The sequence below is a fragment of the Pongo pygmaeus genome, chromosome 1 (assembly GCF_028885625.2).
Source record: "Pongo pygmaeus isolate AG05252 chromosome 1, NHGRI_mPonPyg2-v2.0_pri, whole genome shotgun sequence".
Taxonomy (NCBI): Eukaryota; Metazoa; Chordata; class Mammalia; order Primates; family Hominidae; genus Pongo; species Pongo pygmaeus.
The window spans coordinates 167379606-167400000 of NC_072373.2; positions in this window are offsets into that span (position 1 = coordinate 167379606).

Below are 20395 nucleotides of genomic sequence, written 5' to 3' on the forward strand. Positions count from 1 at the left end.
TGGGGTTAATAGTGGGCTCACCCATTACCTGTCATATGGCCCCTGTCAATACTTGGCGTGAATGAATAAAGGATGGAAAGAACTAATATCCATGTCCACATGAGAGTCCTGCACATATTTGAAGATAGTTCTTGTGCTTCTCTGCTTCACAATTTAATTATCACAAGATGAATGATCACAGTGCTCCCGTACTCTCATCATGTTGAGTTGTAGACCCCTCAACAGCCCTGCACTCACACCCAAGGGAGCTCAATAGAGTGAGAGGATTGCCTCTTAGGATCTAGACATTCTCCTTCCACTGCTGCACCCAGAGGCTGCACTAGCTCCAAATATACACACATTTGTGTCTGTGTGTGTATTATATACACACATTGTTCTTTTGTTTAAAAGTAATAGACTTATGAAAGCAAATTTGGAAAATAGAGACTAGAAAAATGTAAAAAAAATAAGCCTTAGTCATGCAAAAAAAAAAAAAACCCACTCTGAACAATTTGCAATAATTTCTGTGAGTACCTTTTTGCATGTGAATAAGTTATTGTAGCATTTAAGGAAGGATTAAATAGTGGAAATACCCTTACATACTCATATGTATCCTGCTTTTTCACCAGTATTAAATTATAAAAATATTTCTGTATTATCAAGTAAACTTTACAAATGCCATTTTACATAGTGCTGTATCAGAAACACTTTCTGCTGGTACTTACAATAAGGCTTGGAAGGCTATTTTTCTAACCCCTAAGAAGCCTGAAGATAGGTGGTTGCTGACATGCTTCAAACAGGTTTTTGCTTATGGTTACAATATAATTGCTATAGCTCCTACCATCACATTTATATTCAAGGCAGGAGGGACAGGAAAAGGATGTGCCATTTCTATCTGTTTTTTAATCAAGAAAAGTCAACTCCCTCCCAGGGCCCTTAGCAGACTTCCACTTATAAATTCCTGCTTAGACTCTGTCTATGATCAACACTAGGTACAAGGACATCTGGAAACGTGAGTATTTCCTTCTTCCAGCCTACAGAGTTGAAGCAGGCAAGGGAAATTGGGGATCTTTCCCACCTTCTATCAGATTATTCTATTCCATTTGATTCTCAGCTCTTAAAACAAAAACCTTGGCAACTTGCTTCCAAAAAGACCCTTTCCTCCTTTTGCTTCCTGGTTTATGAAAATCAACCAGATCACAAAGGGAGTTAATACAAGTGTTTTTGGTTATCATGATGTTTATGGGGGTGTCAAGGCTGACGGACATCATCCAATGTGCAGGAAATTGTGCAATAAAGACCTACCAATCCCTAAATGCCAGTAGTGTCCTTGTTGACTTTCATTCAATGACAATTATGGGAACTATTTAATCAGAAACAGGGAAGGAAGGAAGGAAGGAAGAAGGAAGGAAGGAAGGAAGGGGAAAGGAAGGAAAGAGCATTGTGTCATTAAACATCACAAACAACGGAAGACAGATAATACTTCTCAATGATGGGATACAACCCTATGCATACTACTTTCTCATTCCCAACCCACAATTTATATCATGTCCTATATACAGACAAGATTATTTAAACTGCCTTTCGAGTGAAGTAGTTAAGAAAAGGCATGGGTGTAGATCTTTACTCTTTCTGGCTTTCAAAGGGTTCCCCCAGGACTTTGGGACCTGATATTGTTTGCAATTTGTTCTCCCCTGGAGGAGATTAGGAAAAATAGAAAGGCCCAAGCCAGGTATTGCTTGGTGTTTAATGATGATAGGCAAAGGTGAGAAAGCACAGATCAGCTTTTTCCTCTCGGCAGAGCCTGGGCTATTAGGAGAAGGGAATTTGGTGTTTGATTTGCCCATTTTCCATTCCTCATCGAGGTTTCGGTCGCAAATTACTAAACCTCCATTCAACAGTTAAATTAAACATAACTAACTTTGTTGATATTATTTCACAGCCGAATAACTTGATATTCATACTCTTTGTATGTTCAATACGTACAGAGCTCAGACACATTTTTAAGTCTTAGCTGGTGATGAATTCTGCTGAGCTAAACTTGTGTTTCACAGGATCCTGCTCAGCTGAGACGGGGGATGCTATTGCACTGTAAAAATAAGCTTCAAGCCATAATTTTGATGGGCCCCTCACAGCAAGGAAGCATCCCTCTTCTCCTCCTCCCTCTTCATGGTAGCATCTGCCATTTGCCACTTGCACATCCTAACCTAAAGGAATCCTTTGCAGACAAGTCCCTCATACCAGTGCCTCCAATGTGGAAAGGGCACTAAACTTGAACTCCAAAGGCCTCTGTATTTACCCCCTCTCTGCCTATTTCTTTATGAACTTGTGACTGTAAGCAACTCACTTAATTTCCGATAGCCAAATTCCACATTTGGGAGGGATAGAGATAAAAATTCTGCCTTTCTATCTCACACACTGGCTGTAAGCTCGGGTTGAGAGAGTGCCGCAAACTGTCAGGTGCTATTCACTATGATTTACATTTTCTCCTATAATGTGGACTCCTGTCCTTTAAACATGATAGGAAGAGCTTAATAAATAGTTTAATTGAATAATAAATGTGTGTGCTTATTTATTCATCCAACATGTATTAGGCACCTTCTGTGTAGCAGTCCCAGTGGTAAACACTATGGCAGTGAAGAATGAAATTGTGCTGTAGTTTGAGAGAGAAACAAGTGAACAAATAATTATAATATGATGAAGTATGTACTCTATAATGGAGGCAGTGACAGGGGTTTTGAGAACATGACATTCTGCCCAGGCGAGCAAGGGCCGCTTCACAGCGGGGCCCACTCGTGAGAGAAAGGGGGGACCATCTCAAATACTCATGAGAGCCAATGCTGGCCACTCTTCTGAGGATGTACCCACATTCTGTCATTTTGTGGTCACACAGCCCTGTGGAGTGGTTTATATCTACTTCACAAGTAAGAAAGCCAAGGCCTAAATAACTTCCATAAGGTCACAAAGCTGGTGAGGTGAAACCTGGATCCCAAAGCCCACACCCTCCAACAAGAGGCCAGGTCCTCCTTGGCTCCCCAACACCTCCACATGCTTGTCTCACAGGCTGAGGAAAAGCCTGCCAGGCTTCCCTTTCAACAGTGGTTTAAAAAGTTACCCAAAACAAACAACTCCATTAAAAAGTGGGCAAAGGACATAAACAGACAGTTTCCAAAAGAAGAGATCATGTAGCTAACAAGCATATGAAAAAAAAACTCAATATCCCTGATTATTAGAGAAATGCAAATCAAAACCACCACAATGAGATACCATCTCACACCAGTCAGAATGGCTATTACTAAAAAGTCAAATAATAACAGATGCTGGTGAGGTTGCAGAGAAAAAGAGACACTTATACACTGCTGGCGGGAGTGTAAATTAGTTTAACCATTGTGGAAAGCAGTGTGGCGGTTCCTCAAATAGCTAAAAACAGAACTACCATTTGACCCAGCAATCCCATTACTGGGCATACACCCAAAGGAATGTAAATCATTCTATCATAAAGACACATGCATATGTATGTTCACTGCAGCACTACTCACAGTAGCAAAGACATGGAATCAACATAAATGCCCATCAATGGAAGACTGGATAAAGAAAATATGGTACATATACACCAGGGAATACTATGTAGCCATAAAAAAGTATGGATGGAGTTGGAGGCCACTATCCTTAGCAAACTAACACAGGAACAAAAAAACAAATACTGCATGTTCTCACGTACAAGTGAGAGGTAAATGATGAGAACACAAGGACAGAAAGAGGGAAACAACAGATACTGCGGCCTACCTGAGGGTGGAGGGTGGGAGCAGGGAGAGGCTCAGGAAAAATAACGAATGGGTACTAGGCTTAATACCTGGGAATGAAATAATCTGTACAACAAACCCCCATGACACAAGTTTACCTATAAGACAAACCTGCACATGTACCCCTGAACTTAAAATAAAAGTAAAGGCCAGGCACAGTGGCTCACACCTATAATCCTAACACTTTGGGAGGCCAAGGTGGGTGGATCATCCAAGGTCAGGAGTTCGAGACCAGCCTGGCCAATATGGTGAAATTCCGTCTCTACTAAAAATACAAAAAATTAGCCTGGCATGGTGGTATATGCCTGTACTCCCAGCTACCCGGGAGGCTGAGGCAGGAGAATCCCTGAAACCCGGGGGGCAGAGGCTGCAGTGAGCCAAGATCGCACCACTGCACTCCAGCCTGGGCAACAGAGTGAGACTCCATCTATAAATAAATAAATTAATTAATTAATTAAAATAAAATAAAAGTTAAAAATACCCTAAAATACCTTAGGTAACATTAAACATGTGTTTCCAAAATTTATGCAAATTAGCTTAAGACAGAAAAAATTGGGTACAGAGATTATTATAGGCATAGACTGATATCTCAAAAGTGGGTCTCCCAAGGGACTGAAACCCAGTTCCAGAAAGCTCCACCAACAAGACAGAGTCTCTCCCCCTCTCTCTCTGGCTGTATTCCATTGTCTTTGTTCTCTTTGTTGTGTTCATTTTGCTCTCTCTTTAGATCAGCTTTTGTTGCTTCTCCATGAACAAAGCAGGAGACAGCCACTCCACCCCTCGTTATACCAGTTTAAGCAACCCAAGGAGACTGACTAGCATTTCTACATCCCAATTCTGAATTCCAGGAAGATGGTATCTGATTGGGTTAGCCCATCTTGGGTTAACTGTGTCCTTAAGTGTGGGCTATGTATAGTGGCTTCATTCCGAAGAGTACAGCGTGCAGGGGCCTAGTGGGTAGAGAAACATGCCCAACACCACCTCAGCCAGGTGATCAAGGTCAACATCAACAGTGATAATCATGTTGAAAGTATGTATCTTTGACATGCGATGGGATAAAAATGGCACATTACCTCTGTGGTCTTCCTCCCCGAAACCTATAACTTCAATCTATTCATGAGAAATACATCACACAAATCCCAGATGCAGGACATTCTGCAAAACGCTTGACTAGTAATTCTCAAAACTGTCAAGTTCATAAAAAAACCAGAAAGCGCTGATAAACTGTCACAGTCAAGAGGAGATTAAGGATGTAGGACAACTAAATGTGATGTGGTACCCTGGATGGAATTCTGGGACCAAAAAAAAATAGATATTATAAAAATCTAAGAAAATCTGAACAAAGTATGGACATTAGTTAAACATAATGTATTGATATTGGTTTATTAATTGTAACAAATGCACTATGCTTATGTAAGATGTTAATAATGGGGAAACTGGGCCAGTTGCAGTAGCTCATGCCTGTAGTCCCAGCACTTTGGTAGGCCGAGGCAGGAGGATCACTTGAGTCCAGGAGTTTAAAACCAGCCTCAGCAACATAATGAGACCCATCTCTGCAAAAAATATAAAAGTTAGCCTGGCATGGTGGCACATGCCTATGGTCCCAGCTCTTCAGGAGGCTCAGGTGACTGGATTGCTTGAGCCTGGGAGTTCGAGGCTGCAGTGAGCTATAATTGCACCACTGCACTCCAGCCTGGGCAACAGAGCAAGACCCTCTCTCAAAAAAAAAAAAAAAATAGGGGAAACTCGGTGTGAGGTACATAAGAACTCAGTACTATCTTTGCCATTATCTAAATCTCATCTTAAATAAAAAGTTTATTAAAACAAAGGATTGTGTGCTTACTCTGCCCCAATTACCATGCTGAGTACTTTAGACACTGCAATAACTAAAACAAAAAGTCCTTCTCAAATTACCCTGTCCTTTTCTACCTACCACAGTATGCGTTGCAAGCCCTTTGAGATAAGGGAAGCTGTCAAGACCCAGTACAGTCCTGACACACAGTAAGCAGTCAGTATATCTGTGCTGATGTGAACTAACGTCTATTACTCACAAGAGAGGCCCCCATCTTAACATTCCTGTCACATCTGATGGGGTCACTGTCCTTGGACACAGAGACATGGATGACTTCCTTTTGCTCACTCCCCCTTTTTTTTTTTAAGACAAGGTTTTATTCTGTCACCCAGCCTGGAGTACAATGGCACAGTCTTAGCTCACTGAAGCCTTGAATTCCTGGGCTGAAGAATCCTCCCACCTCAGCCTCCCAAGTAGCTGGGTCTATAGGTGCGCAGCACCACACCTGGCTAATTTTTGTATCACTATGTTGCCCAGGTGGGTCTCGAACTCCTGGCCTCAAGTGATGCTCCTGTCTCAGCCTCTCAAAGTGCTGGGATCACAGGTGTGAGCCGCTAAGCCCAGCCACTTTCTTCTTATTGAGCAAGTTAGTCCCTTCCCAGGTGGCCACCACCAACCCTTAAGAGGTCATGAAAGGGGCCTGGCCTAGCCTCTGAAGGATTTGCCTTCCAATAATCCTTTAGCCCTGGCCTGGCAACTCCAAATGGGACCTAGACCTCATCAGTGTTTTATGCCCTTTAGGGGACCTATCGTTGCTTCTCTCAGGACAGTCTTATAAAACCTTTCAAAGGATAAGAGCCTCTTGTCATGACTAACCTTTGGAACGGGCACTAAAAATAATTTTGCACTCACTTTAACAGTTCAGGTTTTAAGGGGAAAGACAGATGGGTGTGGCTTATTTAAGTATTTGCTTTCCTAAAGCAATGGAGAGGGATAGAAGACCCAGAAGGAGTTTTTGGCAGCTGAGCTGAGATTTGGACATTTTAACCCTTTTCCACCCTCTTCGTTCTCCCTTCTGAGTCTCCATTCAGTCATTTCAATTCTGTGAACTGAATATTAGCTGATTAGCTACTTCCTTCAGGAAAAATGTCATTAATTCGTCAGTCCTCTTGATTTCACTTTTTTAAACTGGCTTTGAACATCTTTCGTTTTAATAAATGACTGAATTCTGTGCTGTGGTTTGCAGAGTCCTGATGAGCATGGGAATTCAAAACCCTCGCTGTGGCTGACTTTCAGGCCTATCACAAAGAAAACCATACTGCTCCTCACAATCATGCCAGAGTTTTCCCATAAAAAGGGAAAGTCCTTTGGCTTTGGGCACTAATATCACCACCCCACTGCGTGAGCTTTTGTAGCCTGAAATCGAGAACAGCCCTCACTGCTACCTGTACACCTGTGCGATAGGACACAAAAGCAGCCCCTCTCCAGCCACACACCAGTCGAGTAATGTGGACCCTTGAGGCTGAATAATTCTATGCTCAGTCCCTTCTGAGACTTTTCCCCAGGCCCTACAGCATTAGCTTATGTAAGCACACACACCAGTCTCTCTCTCAACTAGAAGCTTCTATAAGGTTCATGATTTAGTCATCTCCATAACACCCGTAGTGCTGGCATGACGCTTGCACGTCATATACACGAGCACATTACAAAAAAGGAGGGCACAGATACCCTACCCCGGGTAAGCCAAAGTCACTGCTACAGACATGGATGGCGCTTGACGCATAGACAGGCAGAGAGCAGGGATTAAAAAGGAATGTCTCCCCGTTTGCTCGCTCTGACTGGGCAATGATATAATTTCCGGTCTCACGTCTCTATTTCAGACTACATATGGCAGTAATATTGGCTCTTCCCCACCTCGGCCTAACCATGACTAAACAGGTTGATGAATGTCATGCATCTTATCATCATACATGCATATTTTTAAATATAATTCACTTTGGATCTGCACCCTTGTGCAGTGGCGAATGAAAACAGTTAAGATTTCTTCCACTGTCTGCCTTTAAATGTATTAAACAGCCCTGCTGTCAATAGATTATATTCTTGTACAATGATAATAGCCCCCAAAACTAAGAGGCCTTGTCAGGAATTGCAGTTGTCACAGTTTGATGGGAATGATTTTACTTGGGGTTCGTCTGCCGCACAATCATCTCATAATCTGGATATACATCACAGCATGACATGTAAATTTCCTGCTACTCTGCTTTCATTTCCAGAGGCAGCAATCAAATGAAAACCACTCAACCTCACCCAAATGTATAAATAATTTTCATTCAAACATATTAACAGTCAAAATATGAGAATTTATCACAGAGTGCTGGGCCTTTTAAGAAGCAATAAAGACTTTACTTTTTAAGCATATTTCTCGTTAGAAAAGTAATACGAATAGTAACTTGCAATTTAAAAATCGCTTTTGAAAGTCCACATAGAAACCACCAATCTGCAAACTTAAGGGATGTGGGTGTTTTGCCATGGATTTAATGCTTGCAGGAAAAGGGCTGCAAGAAATATCGGGTAGGAGAATTGCGTGTTGATTAATAATCACCTACAGGAAAATACCAATGCCTAGAAATGCGAATTTCTTTCATCTTTACTAAGCATCCCTTTTGTACTGCAAAACCAATAGTAGATTACTTCCTTTAAAATGTAAACACCAGATCCAAGAGCAATTTGTATCCTGTGGCAAATGACACTGTTTTTCCTCATAAACATCAGATTTTAATTGAAAGCAACCTCCTAAAGCCCATCAAATTGCAGGGGTGGACAGGGCTGACTCTCCCCTACCTGAGGCTGAGTTCCAGCCACACTGGCTGTCAGTTACCATGAAAGGGAGAGACGCATTCCCAGGCGAACAAGAAAAAATATTTGTACTTGGTGCTCTGTTAACGAAGTTGAGTGAGAGGAGGGTGCTGGTTTGCTCCTTAGCCTGGTTGAAGGTGAGTGTGGAGTGGCCTCGGGGAACTGCACTCGGGAAAGGACTTGGGCTGCAGAGTGCTCACCACGGGAGCCTGAGGACTCACCAGCTTGTCTATAAATCTCGCCCTACCCCGCCAAAGGTGTGTCCAGGCTAAGCCTTCAGATAGGAACTTTCTCTGTGCCTGACCAGACAGAGGTGCTAAAAGACATCAGTTGACCAATAAGACACCATGTTGACAAGAGTTTATTAGGTATGTAACAAAACCCCAAAAGGCATATAATACTCTGACACATCTAAATTCAATAATCAAGCCACTCATATTTCAAAAGGTACCTTCCATATTTTAGAAAGGACAGCACTTTGTCTCTGAGTAAAGGCTAACTTGAAGGTTCCTATCATATCCACTGGGACAAGTGACATGCGGAGGGTGGTTAGGAAGTGTGGGATGAGAAGGCGGGGTTCGGGATGGAGGACAATTGATTTTTCCTATTGATGCCAGCATCTAAAAATTTTGCTGCCTCACTTTAAATTTTTATACCCTTTTCTTCTCCCCGCACTGCACCCTAACCTGCGCAAAAACTGCTAAGATGACAGTTTTTCCCATTTCCCCAGTAAGTGTGCCTGCAGAAGTAGAAGTACCATAACCCAGGGTACAGCAAGCTCAGCCATTTGAAATAAAACTTTGCAGTACTAATGTTTTTGTAACTGCTTCCATATTGTAATGATATTTTTCCAAGCACTGGTTTTATTTGATCTTAAATACCTTTTTGGGAAAGTCCAGTGAGCTGACTCTAATAAAATCATGCTATTGAAAAAAGGTTTAAGTAGAATGTTCAGAATAAATTACAAAACTGCATGCAAGAATACCAGCTAGTGCTGCAATAAAAAGCTGAAAATGAGTATTCTTGCAATATATTTTAAAGAAGTAGTATACTTTTTTTTTCATTTTTTTTCATTGAATGTTTCATAACAGAATGCCTCCATGTCGTGAAAGGAGGGGAATGCATACCAAATGAACAAACTGCGGGCAAAATTGCATCTAAGGGGAAAAAAAAACCCTTGACTTTTTGGGGGAGTATAGAATATATTTCATTTCATTTTCAATAACTGTTGGAAGATAATAGGAAATGTAATTTCTTTCCATTTGCTGTGCCAAAATACTTAAATTACATCACACTTATCCTGTCATATTTTTCCCCAACATATTCAGGACCCTTTAATGGATTTCACATTCCTATATATGCAGTAAGGAACCGTATCTGCTTTAAAAGACAGAAACTACCGGAAGGCCTGAGTGACAGACACAGCAACTGTATATCTGACTTTCTCATAGTGAAGCAGAAGTCAGGAGCTCCTCATAAGGGATGGAGGTGAAGGTATCCTCCTAATTACTCCTGAAATTCTAGGTCCAAAAGAAACCATGAACCCTCTCCAGAGCCCTTCCACTCAATAGGACGGTCACAAAAATTGGACTCTGAGAGTCAAGGACTGCAGATGGTGAATTTTGCCTGCCATGTGAGAGTCTACTGTGTTTTGGGCATTGAGTCAAGCATTGAGCTTCAGGTTCTATAATGACCAATATTTGTTTAAATTGAATTAACTTATAAATCCAAGTTCACATCTCTCATCATCAAGTAAGACAAAAGCAATCATTCCCATCCTATGAGGAGAAACTAGGACAAGGAAAAGGTAGCTATCAGCTGGGTACAGTGGCTCATGCCTGTAATCCCAGCACCTTGGGAGGCCAAGGTGGGTAGATCACTTGAGGCCAGGAGTTCAAGACCAGCCTGGCTAACATGGCAAAACCCCATCTCTACTAAAAATACAAAAAATTAGCCAGGCGTGGTGCCACATGCCATAATCCCAGCTACTCAGGATGCTGAGGCATGAGAATTCCTTGAACTTGGGAGGCAGAAGTTGCAGTGGGCTTAGATCGTGCCACTGCACTCCAGCCTGGGGGACAGAGTGAGACTCTGCCTCAAAAAAAGAAAAGAAAAGAAGAGAAGAGAAGAGAAAGAAGAGAAGAGAAGAGAAGAGAAGAGGACAGAAAAGAAAAGAAAAGAAAAGCTATGGCATGATAAACAAAATTTAGAATATAGTGGAAACTGTTGGTGGCCTACCCAGCATTTCTTCTCCCCACCATCTTCTTTCCTGGCATAACTTGATTTTGTTCAAGAACCTATTTTTATACACAGCCATGCATCTCAGGGGAAGCTGATCCCTTCGTTTATAAGAGTGGTGCATTAGTGAGCTTAGGCTGCCATAACAAATATCATAGATCGAGTGGTTTAAACAAGCAGAATTTATTTTCTTACAGTTCTAGAGACTGAAAGCCCAAGAACAAGGTGCTGGCAGGGTCAGTTTCTGGTGAGGGCTCTCTTTCTGGCTTGCAGATGGCTGTGTGCTCACATGGCCTTTTCTCAGTTCATGCACACAAAGAGAGAGGAGAGAGAAGAGAGAGAGAGAGAGATTTCTATTCTCATAAGGTCACCAATCTTTTGGATTAGAACTCCATCCACCCTTATGATCTCATTTAACCTCAATTACTCTTAAAATTCCTATCTCTAAATACAATCATATTGAGGGATAGGGCTGCAACATACAGACTGGAGGGAAGACAGTCCAGTCCTCCCCAGGTGGGTTTGACTGGTCATAGGCAACCCTATTCCGTTTGCCATTTGTGAGTTTGAGGAAAGGCATGGAACTCTGACCAGTGAAGTAGGAGAGGAAGGTGGCTGGGGCCACAGCAGAGAAGAATATTCTGGCCAACCAAAGAAGCTGGACATTTTGATATCTGGATGTGACCTCTGAAAGTGAAGTAGCCATCCTACTACCATCATAGGATGAAACCAACACCAATGATGGCAGAACACAGCGTTAGTTTCCTAGGGCTGCCAAAACAAAATAACTGAGAGACTTAAAACAACAGAATCTCACAGTTCTGGAAACTAGAAGTCTGAAATCAAGGTGTCAGCTGAGTCTTCCTCTCTGATGGCTCTAGAGGAGAATCTTTCCTTGCTCTTTTAGCATCTGGGTTCCTTGGCTTAGAAAGTGCATCACTCCAGTCATATGGCCATCTTCTCACTGTGTGTATTCACATCATTTCCCCTCTATTTTTCTGTCTCCGTGTCTAAGTTTCCCCTTTTTATAAGAACACCAGTCATATTATATTAGGGCTCACCCTAAAGACCTAATTTTAACCTCATTACCTCTATAAAGATCCTATTTCTAAATAAGGTCACATTCTACGGTACTGGGGGGTTAGGACTCAATGTTTCTTACTGGGAGACACAATTCAACCCGTAAATTGTTCAAACTTGGGCAAATACCAAGATGGAGTAGACATTAAGACCCTGATGACATAACTGAGCCTCTGAATTAACCAACTCTGAAACCCATCCTGCCTCAGGACTTGCTGACATGTGAGATATATATAAGAACACCTTTCTGTATTGTTCAAGTCATTTTGCATTGAGATGTCTGTTACTTAGAGCTGAACACATCACTGCTGCAACAGATGTTGAGTAAAAACAGACCTCATTCTACCATTTAATAGTTGCATATACTTGGGAAAAAATCACTTGCACTCTCTGAGAATACTTTCTATATCTCTACATTGAATCAAATATTACATCAGAGTTGTCACAAGGATGAGATAATGCCCTTCAATAGCATTATACAGAGAAGGTGTTCAGTAGATTGCTGTTATGATCTTTTTAAAAACTATCCATGTGACTTTGGAAGAATAAAAACGATACCATATAATCTATTGTAAAGAGACTAATGAGAACCAATAGTTTCTTATGGTTATTACATTTCAAAATCAATCATTTTGCCCATGTTCTTCACTTGGGAATTCTGCACCTTTCCAAGTCTTTGTTAGTCTTTTCTGAAAGCCACCATCTATGAGAGGCAGTGAACACAGTGGTTAAAAGCATAGACTTTAGAATCAGACCACATGGATTCAAATCTTGCCTCTGCCACTTTCTATGTGTGATCTTGGGCAAGTTACTTAACCTCTCTGTACCTCAATTTCCTCATCTTTAAAACACAGAAATGAGGATGATAATAGCTTCTCTTGGTACACCTAAGAGGAGTCAAAAGATGAAAGGTGATTAGTAGAGTTTCATGTAGCAAGCATGTTAAACACACACTCTTTCTTCCTTTCAATCTCCATTATTGTCTGCAATCACCCTGGGAAGCGACAGCAGTAGTTTGCAAACTTCGGTGAGTGTAAAAAGCACCTGTGATGCTTATTGTATACAGATTCCAAAGACTTCTGCCTCTTCTACCCAGAAATTCTGATCCAACAGATCTGAGATGCTAACAAACACTCCAGGAGAAATTGATGCAGATGCCCCTTTATCACACATTGAGAAACTCTCTGTTTTACTGATTGAAAGTCAGAAGACATGGAAGTGGTTACTCATCTTGGAGACAGGTACTTCCCTTATCCTCCCTACTAGTCTGAAAGCTGCTAAAGGCAGAGATATCATTATCTCTCTATTCTTTCTCTCACCACACACCTAACACAGTACCTTGCTCGCAGTAACTCAAAAGTATTTATTAAGTTAAATTTAAAGAGGGCTCAGATGACACAGAAACTGAAGTGGCTGAGAAAGAGAAATGGAGATACAGGCAAAAGGAAAATACAGTCTGCTAATCATTTAGTGATCCCAAGAAATTCTATTAGGCACAGCTGCCCCGAACCAGCCCCAGCACCCAGTTTTCTTTCTTTCTTTTTTTTTTTTTTTTTTTTTTTTTGAGACACGGTCCAGGCTGGAGTGCAGTGGCACCATCAGGGCTCACTGCAGCCTCTACCTCCCCCAGCTCAGGTGATCCTCCCACCTCAGACTCCAGGTAGCTTGGACTACAGGTCCACCACCACATCTGGCTAATTTTTGTATTTTTTGTAGAGACGAGTTTTGACATGCTACCCAGGCTGGTCTCAAACCCCTGGGCTCAAGTGATTCACCCATCTCAGCCTCCCAAAGTGCTGGGATTACAGGCATGAACCAGCGAACCCAGCCCCAGTTTTGTTTCTATAAGCCCCACTAATAGTGTGACCCTGGATAGCAGTCACTAGGAAACTCTAGGATTCCATGCTGGCTTCACTTTTCAGACCTCTGCCAGTCTGGGACACAACTCCTTGAGCCCAAAGCAACCTAGAGACCAAGTGCAGAAGGATAAAGGGGCAAAAATGTCCATTGAGAAGCTGAATTTAGACTTCTTATTGTTCCTGGGTCACTCAACCAATTAAGCTTAGGTCTTTTTGGGCAACTGCAACAAAAAACATTTTCAAGGTTGTTTTGTAAACTCATTAATGTTAATCATGTAGCAATACATAGCTACGATTTATTGAAGGAAGCATCTACTATATGGGGTAGATTCTTTTCACGAATTATGTAATTAAGTTCTCAAGAATTTGTTCAACTAAGATTTGTTGATCATCTACTATATGCTGGGCTATCAAATAAAAACCAATATGATGTACCTATCAATATATAAAACTATATAACTATATCTTTGTCCCATTTGTGACTGTACAGAAAGAAATTTCCTAAAAAGACTGGGTGGCTGGTAAGTAGAAAGCATTGGTCTGGTATCTGATGCAGTAAGCACTTAAAATGTAAGTCATTATTATTATTGTTGTCACCTGTTATTAGAGTATACACACTGCTATTGACTCCACGGAACTTTCTGGAAACATTCTGGGTGAATGTTTCTTCGTCTTGCTTATTTGTATTTACTAAGTGTTATACAATAACTATGCAATGTTGTAATAAAAAATAGAAGTAATACACTTTAAAAGCAAGGTATTTTCCGCCTCCCACATCCACAAATGAAAATCATTGTCTTTGACAGCACCACCTAGTGTTTCCCAGAGAGTGTGGCTGCAGATCCTTTATTTCCCCTCATCCACATCCTGTGGACACTGTCTCAGAGATTTTCATTCTCAGAGATCTTCATATCAACATCTATAGGAGGTGTGATTATGAGAGGTTGCAACATTCACACAGTATCCTCCATTCATGTCTGACCAATTACTGACATGCTTTATTTCTGTACCTTTATTGGTCTTTAGAACTCACTCTATTTTTTTCATGATGGGATGATTTTATTTCTTATGGGATTTTTATTTCAAGACTTTTTCCTCACAGAAATACAACTTAGGAATCCAAGAAGACCTCTAACACACCAGCACATACACAATACAAATCTCCTAATATTTTAGAAATATAGCTAGAGGTGTAAAAATCATTAGGTAAAAATGTTTAATAGTACAAAAAGCATTTATTGAGGACCTACAGAGTGCCAGTCATCATGTAAGATGCTGCAGTGAAAAGCTAAATAAAACATGCTCCTTCAGAGTGGCAATTCCTCAAAGACCTAAAGACAGAACTACCATTCAACCCAGCAATTCCAGTACTGGGTATATACCCAGAGGAATATAAATCATTCCATTATAAAAACACATGCAAATGTATGTTCATTGCAGCAGTATTCACAATAGCAAAGACGTGGAGTCAACCTAAATGCCCATCAATGGAAAACTGGATAAAGAAAATGGGGTACATAGCCTGGGCGACAGAGCAAGACTCCATCTAAAAAAAAAAAAAAAGAAAATGGTGTACATAGACACCATGGAATATTATGCAGCCATAAAAAAAGAACAAGATCATGTCCTTTGTGAGAACATGGATGGAGCTGGAGGGCATTATCATTAGCAAACTGACCCAGGAATAGAAAACCAAATACCACATGTTCTCACTTATAAGTGGGAGCTAAAGGATGAGAACTCATGGACACATACAGGGGAACAACACACACTGGGGCCTGTTGGAGGGTGGAAGGTGTGGGGAGAGAGAGGGGAACATGAAAAATAACTAGCGGGTACTAGGCTTAATACCTGTGATGAAAATAGTCTGTACAACAAACCTTCATGACACAAGTTTACCTATGTAACAAACCTGCACATGTACCCCTTAACTTAAAAGTTAAAAAAAAAAATGCTCCTTGCCCTCAACAACTTTTATGGGAGACTCAATGTTCAATGTAATATACTGTGACACAGCAACTCATGAATGCACCCATTCATTCATTCCACAAGTATTTTTTGAGCACATACTATATACAAGGTACCGTTCTAGGCACCAGAGATATAGAAATGAATGAAATAAACAAAGTCTCTGCCTCTAGAGCTTCCCATCTAATGGGGGAGAGATAATAAACAAATGAATATAAGACATAGTCATGATGAGAAGTACTCCAAAAAAAAAAAAAAACTAACTGGTTAAAGGGAATAGAGTGCCAAGGTTGTTTTTGATATAGGATAGCCAACAAAAGCCTCTTTAGTCAGAGGCTATAAAGAGACTTTGAGGTAGTAAGGGAGCAAGCCGTGCAGATATTGCAGGAGCAGTATTCTATGCAAGGGTGCTGAGATGGGAGTGTGCTTCTGTGTTGACAGATCTGTGTGGCTAAGCAAAGTGACTAGGGAGAGAGTAGAAGGTGAAGAATTTGGACCAGAGTCTGTAGATCTGGTGGTCACAGTAAAGACCTTTGATTTGACTCAAGAGTTAATGAGAAGCCACTGGCAGATTTTAATCAGAGGAGCAACAGGCTCCGACTTACATTTGAAAATGATCATTTAGTTGCCGAGTGGATATTATCATAGCATGTACGAGGACAAGAAGAGAAACGAGAAAACGATGCAATAATCAAATGGATGAACATCTGCGAAATAAGTGAATGTATGGATAAGATGTAAAAGCAGAATAGAGGAGGTAGTGTTTGATTACACCTGGAGTGGCAAGAAAAGGCTCCTCCTTCGAGGTGAGGCCTAGACAGGGATTTGTTTTATATTTTCCAGTTTGATTTTTCTTTTTTTTTTCTTTTTGGCAAAGTGTGTCCTTTCGTCAGGAGACATAATATCAGTGTCTCTCTTTTGTGATGTTAGTAGCTGAATTAATGCCTCAATCCATTCATTCATTAGAGGTTGCAAAATGTTGATATTCTCCTTCTATCTTTCTGTCTTTATTAGCTGGAATACATTTACAAAAAGAAGCTTTCCTTCATCTTCAATTTGGTTATCCAGTTGTATAATTCACATAGAAAAGGCAAGCCAAATGCTTCATTCTTTCCTTTTATTTTCAGTTTTCAGACAGCATATTGGTCCACTGGCATCTTTTCATGGTGATCCACTGCTTGCTTTCTCCCTCTCTTCCTTTTTGCTGCTCCTTCCTCTTTCTCCCTTCCCTTTACTCTCTTTCTTTTTCTTTTTTGCTATCATTGTGAATTTATGATTTTTAATTATACCTGATGGGTTTTAATCAATTACTGTTATTACCTTTATGGATGCTTAAATTGTCCCATTTTTAGCCAGGAGCCTCTTCAACCTGGCTCCTGAATCCTTTTCACCAAACCCCAATAGGTTCTGATCACCTCCTTGCCACCTAATAGAAGTTCTGACAAGCACACGTTGAACATTCCTTGTCCCGAACTTGGAATCAGCTATTTCTCTAAGGAGCCTTGGTTCCTTTTAGTGAGTGATGGTATTTCAGCACCACAATCTAGTACTAGGGGTGCTCAGTGTTTCTGTGTTGGTCATTGTTTCTAGGACTTTTCACTGGATAGAGTTGAAGTTCCCACAATAAAATTAATTATGATTTCCCATTGATACTTTAATTTAAACTACGAAAGTTTTGTTCATTTCTCCCACACTGATAGTCCCAGTTTTCAAAAACTCCAGAAATGATAGAATTACAAAACTCTTAATTACTAATTTGTTTTATTTCCCCCAAATATACACAACAATCTCATAATCTGATAACCACCAACAGGATTACTGTAAATAGTTTAAGATTCTTCCCGCAGTTCTTTTGTCCTGAGGATATCTTGCCCACATGAGGAACAGACAAGTTTCTGAGGATTCAGTTCTTTGGAATTGTTCATGTTATGGGGCTTTAGAGTTTGTTGTGGAAGCATACATTTAATAAGTGATTATAAGGCAGTAAATGTTACAAAAGAAGTACAGGGATCAAAGTCTGTTACATGTCCTGCCTGAGGAAGTGATGCTTAAACTGAAACCTGAAATACGAGTTGGAATTATCTCAGCAGAGTATGGGTTGGGGAGCAGGGAGGGAGTGTTTCATACAAGGAGAAGATGTCCCTACACTCAATTTATAAGGCACTCTGCAAATAAAATGCCAAAAAAAACCCCATAGCTTTTTAGAATTTTCTTTTAAAATCATGCTTTCCAAGAATCAAAAGATCATCATCCAACCAGATCTAATCTCTTCTTTGGGAGTGAGTTTCAAGCGAGAAGTCACAAAGAAAGTAACCATTGCACAAAGTCATCAACATGCCTTCATTGTAACCCAAAACCATATTGCTTAGCTTAATCACCCATTTTATTTATCCTACTTAGCTTCCATTTTCAAAAGTGAAGGCCTCAGAGCATAAGGACTTGCCCCTGTTACGAATATTTAAAAAGAAGAGCTTCGGGAGGTGAAGGGCACTCCCAGGAGGGAACCCAGGGAGGGTCTGAAGCTGCAGAAGAAATTACAATAAGCCTGGGGTTTTATTCTGTAGATAGCACTGTATTAATGTACATCTAATCTAATCCTCAAAACAACTCTGTAAGTTAGGTGATGTTATCTCACTTTAAATCTAAGGAATCAAAGAACCAGAGAAGGCACAGACAAAGTTCAAAGTTACATAACTGCTAAGTGGGAGGGCCAAGATTCAAAGTCTGGTCTACTAGATTCCAAAATCAAAATTCCACCCATGACCTTACTGAATTTCATTAGTTTATTCTCTAGAGACACAGCTTATTGGAATATATACACTGTGGTTTATAAAATAAGTTATATTAGCCTCGATTCACATCTCAAGTGTAAAGAGCAGTCACCATCAGAACTAACATTTAATTAGCCCTTTACAGCTTACAATGGAATCTTTTCTAACTCAGTTGATTCTCATTATTCCCACTTCAGCGGAGGAGACTGAGATTCGAAAAGAAGTTAACTTGTCCAGCTAGTTAAGTGGCAGAACTGGGGTTTAAACCCAAGGCTTATGACTCTAAATCCCAAGGTATCTCCACCCTTGGTCATCCCTGACTCTTGGTTACCGGACATCATCAGAATGAGGGCAGAAATGGAAAGCTTGAAAAGAAAAATCAATAGTAGTAGAAAAAGCTTTAGACTACACCCTGTCCCCCAAATTATGATGCCAGTTATCAACAAAATGTCTCTGCTTAGTTATGGAATTGACCATAAGAATAATACAATTTTACTTGAAAAATCTTCACTTTTTAAGCCTCTATATAAAAAGTCTACAAACTCACAACCTTCAACATCATAGCAAAAGAGAAAACTTTGCTTTCTTGATTTTCCTGTAAATCTAGAACTGTTCTAAACAGTAAAGTCTACTTTGAAAGAGTGAGAGAAAATAACCTGACCATCTATTGTTTACATTTTTCCCCTCTCCTTTTTCTCTCATAAATAATTTTGCCAAAAAGAAGCAAAATTTCCATGCTTTTGATAAATTCTTGCTTACTGCTAGTCCCAAACAGGGAGGTCACTCTAGGTTTTTGGAGTTAGATGGTCTTATTTTCAGACCTTGGTTTTGCCTCTTCCTAGCTTCAGTTTTCTCCTCAGTAACCACCTTCAGTAAGGGTGTGAGGATGAAATGACTGACTTAGACAGGCCAAGCACTTAGCCCCATGACTCACACATAGTAAGTGCTCAATGAACAGCAGCTGTTATTCTTTCCTGTGTCCCACCCCCTCTCCTTGCGCTTATGGAGTAAAGGTTGGAATTTGGAAGTGAGAAAATATGAAAAAAAAAAACCTTAATATTCAATCATAGTTCTTTTTTTCTTAAATAACAAAAATTACTAATTCAATTTTAATTCCTGTATTTGAAATATATAGGCTAAGGACTAAAACAACTCAAAGTTACATGTTATTTTTATCGTGTTGCTTAAATTAAAATTTTAAACAGAAAAACAATTTTTTGCCTTTTAAAAAATGAGAACATTGGTTGTGACGTTTTCATCAATCTATGAAGTAGAAAACACTTAGAACATACAGTTTCACTGACTCAGGACCATGAAATCTCTGTTCCAAAGCATCAGCTTTACCCATCCAGCTGCTGCAATGTGTCTGTGGGTCTATGCGGGGGAGTCTCTTAGAACCACCCAGATTCTCATACATCTGGATCTTGCTCACTCGTGACTGAGCCTGATACTTGCGGTTGCAATACATGGAGTGCCACCAGGGCAATCTACTTAGCAACCCACAGACTTGTGCTATGATAGAAATACCAATGCTGAATTCTCCTCAAATCACTGTGCACCAACCACAAGGCTGTCTGCTATTTTTGCCCGCTTTTAATTGCTCTGAACACTGGCCACACCTCTCTTTTTAAACCAGAATGGCAGCTACCACACAAGGGGCTACGTGACCTGTTGTTGCCTTTCACACACTTCAGGGGGCGCAGTGGAGTTTGGCAGAAGGTTGTAAAGTATTTAAATTTTAAATTTTAAAAATTGTACATGATGTAAAATTAAGTTTTTACTTTATGGCTTATCCAGTTTCTGGACCAAATAGGCCTTTATTTCCCTTCCCCCTCCACCCAGTCGATTGCTGGTGTTCTAAATGTCCTGCTTCTTTTATTAGCATCAGCTCTACATGGAGGATTAACAGTAAATATGAACTTTAAAAAGCAAGTATATTTTGCTCCTTTTAAGCAACACTATCTGGGAGAGACAATAAATTTAAAAAAACATTGTTAGGCAAAACTCTTTTTAAAAAATGATCTTTGTATTTCAATTAATTCTCTCCAC